This window comes from Solea solea, chromosome 3, assembly GCF_958295425.1.
Source record: "Solea solea chromosome 3, fSolSol10.1, whole genome shotgun sequence".
NCBI classification, from domain to species: domain Eukaryota; kingdom Metazoa; phylum Chordata; class Actinopteri; order Pleuronectiformes; family Soleidae; genus Solea; species Solea solea.
Window position 1 is genome coordinate 12,178,943 of NC_081136.1, and position 13,964 is coordinate 12,192,906.

The 13,964-nt window shown below is 40.1% G+C and overlaps 1 long non-coding RNA gene across 1 annotated transcript in view; it reads right to left on the minus strand.

Moving 5' to 3' along the window:
• The window catches only part of LOC131456825 (uncharacterized), a 235,203-nt gene that overhangs the window by 160,940 nt on the left and 60,299 nt on the right, over nucleotides 1-13,964 (minus strand). The window contains exon 2 of the long non-coding RNA XR_009239940.1: nucleotides 2,055-2,139. This is a non-coding gene — a long non-coding RNA (uncharacterized LOC131456825). The remainder of the gene's footprint in view (nucleotides 1-2,054; nucleotides 2,140-13,964) is intronic.

The following is a 13,964-nucleotide window of genomic DNA, read 5'->3' on the forward strand; positions in this document are numbered from 1 at the left end:
AGTTAAAATGATAAGATGAAGAGAGGTTATGTTGAGGATGGGAAGAAAGATGCGGAGCTAGGTTTCAGAAATCTATTATTCGGACATAAGCATCTGCACAAAGGACTGTATACATTGAGATCTGATAGTCTGAAAATAAATAAAACTCATTTCAGACTTTTATTTTTTTAAAACAGAATTTTTTTTTCCAAGATCTCGACTTTATGTAGTTTTTTTTTTTACTTGCGCGTATATGCTTGAGATTGTACCTGTTGTGTTTAGCAGACGAGCTAATTTTAATAAAAGCATGAATGAATGAACGTAGAATTCTACAAGAATTTTCAAATCAAAATTGCAATTCAATTCAGCCTATGTACATGAATATCTGTACAAAACTGTAGTGATCGTTCAACACCAAAAAAAAATGTCAAGCACACAAAAGGCAGCAGCTAAAATTAAAGGGATCACTAAAATCTTTAAAAATACATCATCTGGAGAACAATAGAATACGGAAGAAATTAACTTAAGTCATTAGGGTGCATGATCGGGAAAACCGTGACATTTTCACAAAATATGTCATAACAATTTGACAGGATAAGGCAGGCAATCGTGGTTTTAGTAACTAATGGAAACATCAGGGCTTTTTCTAATGTATTTTCACACTTGGAAATGTTTTATTTTTGTTAAATATGCAAACTTTAGTTCTAGGGGTGAATACAAATGTAAAATGATTCTCTCTTGCACAATGATGAGATTGACGCGGAACAATTCCTGCACTCTTTCTGTAGTGCTCTTTTCATCTTTAAAAAAAACAAAAAAAAAAAAAAACATTTATATACTGTGTATATTAAAATTTTGTATGCTTGTTATGCACCAATGACACCAGAACAAATTCCTTGTATGTGCAAATCGTACTTGGCAATAAAGCTCTTCTGATTCTGATTCCGATTCTGAATTAACGAGCATAAATTTTGTCTCATCTCAGCATCTATCTGCCGCTCATAGCTTGTGCTGATGTCGTGTAAAAGTCTCAGCGTTAAATACAAGTTTACCGAGTGCCTCGAAAAAAGAACATTCAACGAGCAGAGTGTTAAATCATGGTTACATTGAGTCATACATTTCCATCAATCAACTGACAAGACTCGGCTTCAGTGAAATATTTACATATGTTATGGAGCATTACCACACAATATGCCATCAAAATGTTAGTTAGTTAAATTAGTCTAACGCAAGGATGAGATGTTAAAGATATGAAACGTATAAAAACAAGATCAGGCAATCTTTGAATCGCAATGTGCTTTAAAAAGGTTGCCGTTGTACATATTTATTAATTATCATGATCCAATTATCGAGACAATAAATTGCATTTGTTTTACAAACCGAGCGAGCTTTTCTCCCCTTCATTTTTTTGGCTGATAACGCTGATAAGGTTGAAATTGATAATGCGCAAAACCACCAAAATCCGTAAAATGACCTTAGTTAACACACATTCATTAATTTTCGTTTTTCACATCGTCAAGGCAGCTTTTACTGTCCAACATCAACAACCACAAAAAAAGTAATTATTTCCCTCTTATCTTATTTTCTGTGTCACCCTCTCACACACACACACTCACCACTGATCTACACAGTTGTGCGGCAGAAATAAATGAATAAAAACAATGATGTAAATGCGGTGAAAAAGCGGTTACCTTGAATTATCGGGCATGGACGTTTGTTTGTGTGGACTTTTGCCGGGGACTTCAATAAGGTGAAGCTTGTTTTAAAGCAAAGTGACCTTCCTTTATGCTCCTGCTGCGAGGTTATGGATAAAGAATATTAAAAGAGGGAAAACGATAACATCTTTTTCAGGGCGAGAAATGATTTCACCGCTTCTGCAATATTTCTGAAAATTTTACACATCAGAAGCTGTTGATTTTACATCGTAATGTTCAATATCGTTTTTAAAAAAAGGGTCCAGTGTGTGAAATGTCAGATAAATTCAAAGTGTACAATCAGAAAATGAGTTTTCAGTAGGTACGCAAGGATGGGACATCAGTATCAGACACAAGAGAATGTTAATGAGGTGTCCCTACCTGTCATGGACTGGTGATCTGTCCAGGACGTACGCCGCCTTTCGCCTGATGTCAAACGGGATTAGCTTCAGCTCCTCTCACGACCCTGAAGAGGGAAAAAGCAGATGAAGAAGAATGAAGATGAATGGATATGTATGGCAACACTAAGACTCGTGCAGTCTTGTGTTTGTATCACATTTGGGATTTAAGGCTTTCAATGCTCCAAAGATGATTTTCAGTATTTTATATAAGGTTTGACATTCTTAAAATAGTAGTACATGAACTTTTAAATATAAATGCCTGTTGGATTCAAGCCGTTGTAAAAACAAATCAAGCCTATCACGACTCTCTCTGTGTTCCTCGGTATGGCAGTGTTTTTATCTTGTGTTGCCAAAGCGAGCCATTCCAACGCCGCACACAGGAAGTTACTCATTTTCTGTCAAGACACACGGAGGCAACAATGCAAGCAAAGCCAGCTTGCGGCAAATAGGATGGAGTATGAATTAAAATGCAAAGAAGTGGCCGTGAAAGTGAAAGAAGTGGATTCCACTGCTCAAAAAGCCCAGTTGTTGCAGATGGGATAAAATACTTCTGGTCCCCACATGCTCCTGCGCTGCTGCTGCATACTCACAAACACTCCCTTAGTCAGGTCTGGTCATATTAAGTGATCTGAGCCTGTTTTCAGGAATAGCTCACCTATCTCTCTATACAGTCTACATATAGCCATACTACTGGATAATGTATTACTGTAGATTCCCTGAATCTGTCTTATTAGAACATTTGGTATTCAAAGGTCTACTCTCTCACACATGCATAGTATAGCCCCGAGTGATAATGATATGACCTCAGAATACCCACCTTCAACTGACTGCGATTTCCGTAAGGAGTCTTCCCAGGAATTTTAAGATTATGCTCTGTGTTAAGTTAAACCGGGAACACGAAGACCTTTTTTTTTTTTTCTGTTGCTGAAAAATCGAGCACCCTTGAGACACGGGGTCCTTGATGCACACTGATTGTCTTCGGGGTCCCAAAGGCTCACTTTAAGGCCTTCTTCTTCTCGCGGTAGTTATGGCTCTTTGCCTGAAGTTACTGTGAAATGTCAGAAGAGACCCATTAGCTTACGATAATGGTTGCCACTAGATACAGCGCATCACTTCATAAGCATATTCCTGTACGGAGTGCTAATGAGACGACTTGGGAGCAAAACACCTCTTGATCTTAAGGTGAGAGAATCATAGAGTCGCGTCTTTGCCACAGATGTTAATTCAACGCACCGGAGGTTGTACATCATTCGAGGCTGTTAAAAAAGAACTTTAAGCAATTGTTAAAATTAGCTGATCTATTTGCGCTTGATGCTTCATTTCGCAGACACCTGTCATTTGATTCACGTCGGGCTTGAAATGGCTTTTGATGTGATAAAATATACTGTTGATACAAGCAATATTAAACCCAAGATGTGATATTTCTCACTGTCATTCAGTAATTCATATTGTATCATTTGCGCTGAAAGGGCCGCGGACAGTAAAACAAAACGGAAAAAAAAGCCACAGTGATTTGGTGAGTTCACAGACACGGCCCTCATAATTGTTGGCAGGGGTGGCAGAGTGATTTCTGCTGCCACTAAAACCTCCTGTGAGATTCACAGCTTGAGCCTTGGGAGCAGTGCCAAACTAGTTTAAGGTCACCTTGCTGAACACGCTGCAGCAGAAAGCCTCCCGTACAGCTGCTCGTCCAACATGCATCTCTCGCCGACGCTCGGCGTGAAGGGGAGGAGGAGTCGCTGGCAATCCTGTTTGACGGCCTGATCAAATGCGCTCCCCCATTGCCTTCTGTTTTCGAAAGCAGTTTTATTTTTTCCCCCCACCTTTCCCAGAGTGCAGCTGTGGCCCGACTCATTTCTGCCTGAACCTTCTTTGAACTTTGCAAACCATTTCCCATCGCTGTTATGTCAAGCCTGTGCTTCACCTAACAAGGTCCTGCTGACCTCAAGCTTGTGTCCCTTTTTCAGTTCTGGCCTTGAAGCCTGTGCCCACCGCAGGGTTCGCAAATCTAATTAACCCCCAAACCTGGATCAAACCACTTTTGACAGCTTTCTAGCATCTGAGCTGCCTGCGAGTGGTGAAGCTATATTGCAATGTCCATAACGTCAGCATACACTTTTCTGTTTTTACATCAGCACAAAAACAGCACGAGGCATCAGCCTTTCACTAGCTGTCCATCCATGTTAGAAAATAACAGATTTTAGGAAAATAAGCCCTTTTTTCCTTCTATCAGAGTATGAGAGAGATATTAGGGGCAGAATGATTAAGGGAAACTATTTAATTATAATTTCCTTTGACATATTGCAACAGATTTGTTTATTTTTGCATATGATTTGTTTCCAAGTTCCAACACCCACTGGAGTATCTTCATTATCATTGCTTTGCCGATAAAATGCAAAAAAAAGAAAGAAAATGTAGTAAAATGTCGATCTGCACCTCCCCAAATTTAAAAATGAGGACTTCCTGAAATGCTGTTATCACATTAACAATCTCAAGAGCTGCTCCAATGGGAAGACATTTTCTGAATTTGCCTTCTGTACAAATTTGAAAAACAGGTGGTATGGACAGATGCACTGAGCAAAAATAATCTTTTTTTTTTAATATCTTCAAACTTTTTTTTAAAACTAGCTCAGTATTTAATTTTTAGTGGATACATTTTAAAACTTCATCAAATAGCCTGGACTCTCCTGGGCAAAGCAGCTGCACTCTTTAAGTTCAGCAGTTAAATTAACAGATAAGCGAGTTCTTATTTTTTTTTTCCTTTGCCAGCACATATCAAATGGGCCATCATTTGCATGTATGAGGGCTGAAAGGAAAACACACTGAAGGGGAAACACAAACCCTCGATCTCTCATCATTGATGTGGGTCAGCATCATTTCGAGACATCAATAAGATTTTCTTATTTCAGGACATGTGCAAGGGCAAGTCTACGGGGAGAGGTTGAGTTGGCGGGACACGCAGGCGTGCCTTGTTTCCGCAGCCCAATACTGTATTCAACTCACTGCAGAGGACAAGTGAGGGGCTAATCGCCGGCAGACATACCCAATTCAAAGTTGCCTTTGGAGGGAAGATCTAATTAACATAATAACAAATGAAATGGAGCGGGAAAAGAAAAAAGGATTGTTTTCACTTGTTGGTAAAGGAAGCGGGGTGATCTGTGTCAAAGCCGTGGACTAAAAAAAAAAAAGAGAATTATGTGTTCAGGATGTCATCAATGTTTTTTTTTGTCTGCCGCTGTAGCCCAAAGACCCTGTTCAGACCTGGTATTAACATCCATCATGAGTGATCCAATCTTGGGCAGATCAGGCCAAGTACTGGTCTCCCAATCCGTCCCAAATGCATCCTCAGATTTGCTATGACCTCCAAAAACCGAATTCTGAGGTGGTCTGGGGATGCATGTAACCACATTCCAAAAAGGCATGAATGTAATTTACCCTCGGGGCACATTAAGAAGTGTTTCACTGAGCAGAAAGGTTTGGTTCATTATGGTAGGGTATGTATTTTTTTGGTGTGTTTTCATTAGTTATCAAAAGAACCGGCTACAACTGTTCAATATTTGGTACCGCTTCCATTGGGTTACCTCTACAAACTTGTTGAGACCAACAGCCACAACCCGAGCAGTAAACTCCCCAAAAAACAAACACAAGCTGCTAGATGTCCTCTGTTGCCATCTGCTGTGTCGGGCTCAATGTTGTCGTTGGCTATCTGTCGTCATCGCACTGGTACGACGTTACGCTAGGTATCTTGCTGGCCATCAGGGACAGCTCACACCCAGACTACCAAGTAAAGGTACTGTTCTCAGTCTAAACGCAAGCTTTTTCATATAAGGTCTATGGTTATTATCTGAATTAGAAGGTTTGATGTGTGTTCAGAGATGGTCTCCTGTATACCTTGGTGAGTGGTAATTTGAGTTAATGTTGCATTTCTATCTTCAGTGGGGTCATTCTCAAACTCTAGAGACCATCATGTCCGTCACTTAAATCACCTTCCTTTTTTCATTCTTGACCATATCTACACACCTAAATTCATTTGGCTGCTGTCTTGAACCATCTGCTCCTAAATTGTGAGGACCTCCACCTTGTGATGACCTTCATGAAATTTTAAGACTCTAATTTTGTGTAGGGGGGGATAGGAAAGGGAGAAAAAAAAAAGCCAAATCCAACAGTTATGTCAGCATTGCTTTGTGAATACTGGGGCAGCGCTGCACCTTGGAGTTCTTGTCACCACTGTCACGCATCAGTGTCTCATGAAATTGAAAACACAGAAATACAAATCTTGACATTGCTGGGTATCTGTACGACACTGGACGGTGTTGAACTAACTGTTGCACTTAGCATATGCATGTGCCCACTAAACAAGGGCTTTTAGAAAAAAGCACTTGATAAAGAATCATCTGCTTAATATTATCCAATAATCCAAATCTGTATCGACTCTCTCTCATGTGTGACTGTTGAGAGCTAGACCTATACATTAATTATAGTCTCTTTGCCAGGTCAGTGCCAGGCCAGAGGACATTGAGAATTATTCATCGTGTCAGAGGAGTGGTTGAACCCCGGTGGATAAGGAGACTTGTTGATGAGGGCACAGGGCATGAAATTCTCCTCCCAAAACACTTGCACTATCATTTATAAAGCCTCTGACTCCCTCCTTCCTCTGCCCTCCAGCTCCCTACCCTACTTGCGTCACTCCTGGATGTCAAGGGGTGCGAGGGAGCGAGGGAGGGTGTCGGTCTTATTCTCCTCTCTCGGTGGGAAGCCCTCTAAGACGCAGCAGCAACTCATGATTATTATGCCTTCCATCCTCTTCCCAAAGGCCTCTTTAAGCCGGCAACTTTCATCCCAACCGTTTCTCAAATAGCGTCACCTTATTTCTCCGGTCTGAGGGCAAAAATGCAGTTTCATCCGGGAGAGAAACGGAATAAATGCATGAAAAAAAGAATTGGGATCAAATATTAGCGGAAAACCACCATATTCCTCTATGACTTAAAAAGTTCCTCACCCCCCCTCACTCAAGATTGCCCGGTAGCTTCAGGATTCAAATCCTGCACAAACCGAAGGACGGTTGAGGCGGAATGAGGCCCTACACTTACAACCCTATTTCACAACATGCACATGCAGAGAATTTGCAGGTTGTAAATTAAATGTGTGCCTCCATAGGCTGCACCGATGTAATTACAGAAGATAGTATTTCAAGTACTAAATCTCTGATGACATACAAGTCATTTTATGACTTAACACAATACATTTCTTAGATAAAGCTCCTTGTTTCCTTGGGGATGTATCTTAATCTCAGTGTTAGTTCGCCGTGACCGTACCATACTGAGCTTTCAACAAAGGAATCCACCTTGGCCTGCATTTAGTTAGTTAATGCCCAACAGTATAGCTGTAAAGTAAGCGGTGTATCAAATGCGAGGAGGTCGGCAGCTTGTCACAATCAACAAATTCAGCTAATGACAAGAGTGCCAGGTGTAGCGCCAGGTGTGGTTGATTAGAGGGAATGCAGCGCACGGTGAAGGTGACAACTGGCACCGTGTTCCAGCTGAGCGACAAAGGGAAGGCTCTGATCAAAGTGGAGCAGAGGACAAAAAAACCTGGGTGATCTACAACACTGCACAGACAAAACCAGAAATGTGCACAAGCTACAGGAGTTTTGATGGCGATTGGTTTGAAATCGGCATGGACGGATGGATGGAGAGATGATTTTCCTCCATAAGAAGACATTTGATCTTCCTGTGTGAGAACACCATTCGACCTTCATCTCTTGGAGTCATTTGGTGAATTTACCACCCAACGTTGTACTTATACGTTGTTTCTGTTGAGTTTCTGTTTGAGTTATCACCATGTAGTGGAACAATGTCACTTATGAATAGTGTAATGAAATAAAATAAATCCAGTTTACAATCTCACCTACAGATAATGCCTGGTAAGCCCTCTATATGACCATCATGATAATCAGGCCGCCTGTATTTATTTTGATTTTATGGCTGTAAAATTGTCAGAAAATGTTCATTGAGTGAGTGCTTCTGCCCCTTTTTTCAAGATAACTTTCACTTTCCATATCTGGCGATTGGAATTACGATACTGAGAAGCTGACGTCACTGGTGAATCTCGTCTGTGATCGGATGATCATTCCGCGGGAAGTCCTGAGGGCTACTGTAATGACAAGTATATGGGCACAAAGCTAAATTCTCTGCTTTCCGGTATCCATCCATTCGTCTTCTACTGCTTGATCCTCCACATGAGGGTCGTGGGGAGGTGCTGTGCCAATCTCAGTTGACATAGGGTGAAAGGCAGGGGTCACACCCTGAACAGATTGCCTGTCCATAGTTTTGGAATTTTGTTAGATATCACAAACGGTCTAGGAGTTATGGTCGTGAGAAGTACTCATGACAACAGAAGAGTTAATGTCCTCAGACTGTGTGGTATACAGTACTATGTACTATACAAAAATGCATTATCATTCTTCTAATTTCCTCGAAATGGGACCATCATTTACAAAATCACATTATGTTATGAAACTACAGCTGACAATGGTGATTGAGGCCATTAACAATGTTAAAAATATATTCTGAGGTTAATTCAAGTGAGAAATAGGATCATTTTACCATAGACTTCAATTGAAACTGAGTTTTTCCAGCCAAGTACCCGCTCTTAGTGGGAAAATGCTACTTCTTAGACTTGAACACTTAGCAATTGTGTTCATTGACACCTGTCAAACTGCCCACCATGAAAAAGGCTACTACCAGTGTTTGAAAGATCTTTACAGCTAAAGCAGCCACAGAGTGAACCAAAAGCTCCAAGGGTAGAAGTAAGAAATCTAACCCCTGTGCCCATTCCTCTTAATATTTTATCACAATCGATGGTGACATCTCCAAAAATTGTCGACCAGTACAATTCTTGAACTCCAATAACGGCGGGGCATTAATACCAATGCCTACAAAGGTTATTCATCTGTGTTTTATTTGGCCTCAGGTAATAATGTGTTATTCCTGAAGGGCAAACATTACTTGTTACCTTTATCTTTGTCATTTCCACCCAGCTCGCAGCACATAAAAGCCCACATTCATCAGGATATCATGAGCTGAACGGGGACCTACACAATACTTCTGTAAAAGTCAATATTTTATGAAATATTACACTCATTATTTGAAAGACTAGCATTTGTGTTGTACATTAAAAACTGGAAACAATTAACTTCTACAACTTCAGAATGAATGATAGGATAGAATGTTTTGTTACCCAGAATAATATCTTACCTTAACTAAACTAAAATAAATGTTTGAACAGCTCAACTGCTCAGGGAGAAACAACAACACATTTTACTTACTCACTAGCCTTGCTAAGTGTGTTGAAATGGGAAGAGGATTTGTAATTATTCTAAAAAGCCTTTGGGACTTCAATAATTTCTTTGAGTCTGTTAATGTTCATGGCATTATTGAATGAACTCAGCTTTGGGGTGTTTATATGTTTTAATATAAACACCATTTTCACGGATGGTATCTAAGTCAAAGTACGAAAATTGTGCCCCTTTCAAAATAACATCAAGTGAGAGGGAACATTTTGGCTTTAGGGTGAAACATGTGAACAGTATATAAAAGGAAATGGCATCATCACCATTACTGAAGGCATCACCATAACCATTATTGTCTCAAAGACAAAAAACTGAGCCTGTAAAACAGCCTAATGCTATAATAGAAATGCTAGAGAAGAGCTCCCTACACCTATTAGGGCAACCATTCCCAAACTTAAGAACGTTGCAGCCTCAGTTGAAATTCTGAAAATCTTTTAAGGCCACCCAAAACCTAATATCACTAATCACTCTAATCAACACCCACAAGTATAGAATTGACTTAGAATTAAGCTCTAAATGATCCATATTTATCAATGCTCATCAATGAAAAGCAACTTTTTTTGTAAGTCATGTAATTTATATTATGTAACAGTTATCCATCCAACCACCTAATTGCGGGGTGGTGCTGTGTCAGCTGACATAGGGCGATAGGCGGTGTCACAACCTGGACAGCTCCCTAGTCCATTGCAGTGTCCAATAAACCTATTCCCTATATTGCATGTTTTTGGACTGTGGGAGGAAGCGGGAGAACCCAGAGAAAACCTATGTATTTCTAAATATAATAAATGGGGATGGGACGATACCACTTTCTGTGTCCAATTCCGATACACATATCAAAAACAAATACAGATATTATTCCAAAACAGTCATTTTAGAACATTAATGACCGATGAAGCTGTTAACACATGTATGCTGAGTTATTTCAAATACATAACTCCCCAGCCATGTGACAAATACTGCTCTCCAAAGAAAAAACAGCACAGACATGACTCAGCTTAAATGCTTTTCATTTACATTTTTACAGTGTGTGCATAGTGAAACATACGATACATAGGATTTTTGGACTGTATCGGATTCTACATTTTTATCCGACTGATATCCGATCCAGTGATTTTGACCAGTATTGGCCCGATACCGATTCCCATCCCCAATCTTAAATAAATTAAGCTTTAGATTAGTTCAGTCAGCTGATTACAGATGCCAGTTTGATAAATGCTTCTTGTCCCCACACACCTCTGCACTGCCGTATACACACAAAAGCTCCCTCAGTCAAGTCTGTTCTGATGAAATAGTGTTACATACTTCCCGTATGACTCACTGCAGCTTAATCACAAGCAAATATTTTGAAAAAAAGTCCAAAAATAAGGTCGGCATGACACAGTTTGACGTCACAGATTTTGAGTAATCATTTGTTTTTCATTAGGAGTTAACAAAAAGCAGCTCATGTTACCTTTATTCTGTGCAAAAAGTGACATTTGGTCAAGTGTTAGTCATGCAGAGCCTAACAATAAACACCCGTCTTCCTATATTCATCACAGCACTGTCATTCAATGTGCATGAGTCACTAATCTGCAGTCCAATCTCAGCACCTTTAAATTCACATCAATTTGGGGATTTACTTTAAACATTAAACATACCAGACTCATGAGTGATGCCTTTTCATGTTTGCAGCCAGCGAACCAGCACCATTAACTGTTCTGTTCCATCATCTCTGCTGTCAAACTGGATCATGAATCAAACGCAGCTCAGACATCTTGTTCCAGCAAAACATTTAAGAGCAGAGCGCAGACTTTTAGTTGTTATTTGGCAATTTGCAGCTCTGACGATGCCGAGAGCGGAGGCATACATACAGGCGCACCACCCTAGGCAATGTGCAGCCACAAACATGTGGAAATGAACGTTTCTCCTTAAGTTCCCCTGGGGGCAAAGAATTGGTCAGCACAAAAAAAAAAGTCTTTGCTAAATATTTGCAAGTGCTCAGTCAAAAACTTTTTTTTCCCCCTGACAGACACCACGGGTGATGCAAGGACACGTACAGAAAGCTGAAGGCATTCTATGCAAAATGGAGGAAAGAAAAACAAGACCCATAAATGTCAGATTTCTACAGATATCTGATATATCCTGGTGCTGCAATCGGTTTTGTTGCTGGTGTGTCATCAAATAGAAATACGGCAGGTTGGCTCGAAAGAGAGTCGGTTTGTGTGTGTGTGTGTGTGTGTGTGGGCTCAGAGATTGGGAACAGAGACAAAGGGATGTGGAGATCCTATTATGTGCACGCTTGAAAAAGTGAGGAAAAGTACTAGAAGAAAATACGAGGAAAGAATACTGTTGTCTCCTACGTGAAGAGATGAAAACATTTAAAAAGGAAATAACAAAAAAAAAGCTTATTTTGAAACACACAAAAATATTCGGAGCACTAAGGCAAGACAAAGCTTCAACAACAACGACTTTTCATGGCGACGGCTAAAACACGACAGATTCTGCTCCTTGTTTGGCCTTTGTGCGTCAAGGTCAGGTCGTGTGCGTGCAATATCTGATGCTTCTATTAGCTCCTAAAGCGATGTATCTCCCCATCAGCAAGTGTGTGAAATATTAAACAGTAGCGGAATTGGACAGGGGCTTTAAACTGCTTTGAGCAGATGCTCTGTGCTTTTAAGTGTTGAATAATACATTTTGGTTCAATGTCTCTGTCTCTATTAATGCCCCATCTAAACGCTGCCGGGATTCCACTCCCGCGTTAATATTTCTCATAAACACTACTCACGCCCTGACAATCAAGATACGTTCACACACACACACGTTCGACATTCATGACTTGAGGGGACATTGCATTGACTTACATTCATTTCTTGGAGACTTACTCTAACCTTAACCACAATTACTACTGGCCTAATCCTAACCCTAACCTCAACCTAACCATGAAACATATCTTCACCTTAAAATGTAGTAATTTACGTTATGGGGACTTGCTTTTTGTCCCCACAAGGAGGACAAGTCCCCATAATGTGACTGTGTAAACAGGTTTTGGTCCCCACAACATTAGTAATACCTGGTACACACACACACACACACACACACACTCTACATCTATCGACAATACCATTTCAGTTATGGGGCTCTGTTGCAGACCCAGTCAGGCGATTAACCTGATGGTCAAAATCACCTGAAGCCCAAAGGAACATTAAACTTCATTTTAAAAGTAATGGATCTCATCAGTCAGTGAACCAAATGTATGATACTCTGACACGCACGAGTGCACCGTCATTACTTCAGACACAGCGATACGTCACAAGCGCCGACTCCCTGTAATTCCAGGGTTCACTATCTAATCAGATATCATTCTAAAGTTTTTCAGGTTGATTAATCAGTGTTATAGCTTTATTTTCTTTCAGTGAAAACACTGCCTATTGGTAAAGGTCATTATTTTACTGCTTTTAGAGTTAATGCAAAAAGTAATATGCTATTAGAAAGCCAGCATCTGTTCACAGGGATAGGAAAAATCAAAGATGTATGTACTGTTTTGGTTTTGCTTCCTGTCTTTTCATACCACATGAGCATTTATTGGTCAAATGCTTCTAAAAGACTTGAAATTCCAGTTGAATGAATGCATGACACTCCTTAGTCTACTTATTGGATGAAATTGCATGATTTGAATAATTAAACAAAAAAAAAATGTATTGCTTCCCATCTTTTTATGCTAATCTATAATTTCAGCCTGCCCCACACTGGAGACCACAGACACAACAAACTCCAGTCAAGACACACACATTTTCAGGGAGGAGATTCCAGGGATTTGGAATCTCACAGAAACTCACATGATTTAACATGACTTCAGAATATAACCAGACATGGAGGGAGACTGTCGGTGTCGTCAGTTAATAGCTGTTGTGTGTGTGTGGCAATGTTTTGTGGTGAGAAATGCAAAAAAGAAATTCATGGCTGAATCAACTTGGCAAACAAAGGTACGCAACATCCATTTCCTGGTCAACTCACACAACAGGATAATTTGGCCTGATTATCTGTTTTCAAATCAGTCTAAAATCTGAACCAAATTCTGGCCAATTATCCCCTAATGTGGGGCAGGCTTTACACAGCGAGTGTTTACTCTTATTAGTCAGACTGTGCTCCACCTTTTAGCTTTACTCTCTTATTTGCAGTGTTCAAATGCAAAATGAATGAACACATCTTGACCTGTTTTCTATGGTTAGCCCCAGTGCTAGCTTCTACAATAACCTTTCACATGACTCTGTCCAGTCTAAATAAACTAGACATTCATTCATTTGCTATGGACTCTACCACAGCACAGCAAATTGATGTCACGAGTGTGACATTTTGGGCCATCTGCCCTGTGTAACAACATTATTGTACTTTATTTCGATTAAAAATAAAATTGTCCCTGTTATTGGTTGACAAGTTACCTTTTGTATAATCTATGAGGGTTCTCTTTCATTCTGAGGTTGTATCTTGTCTTGAGTTTTGACATGCGCAACTTGCTTATTTGGGGGGGGCCCTTGTGTATTGATTCCTGTCTTCACGTAA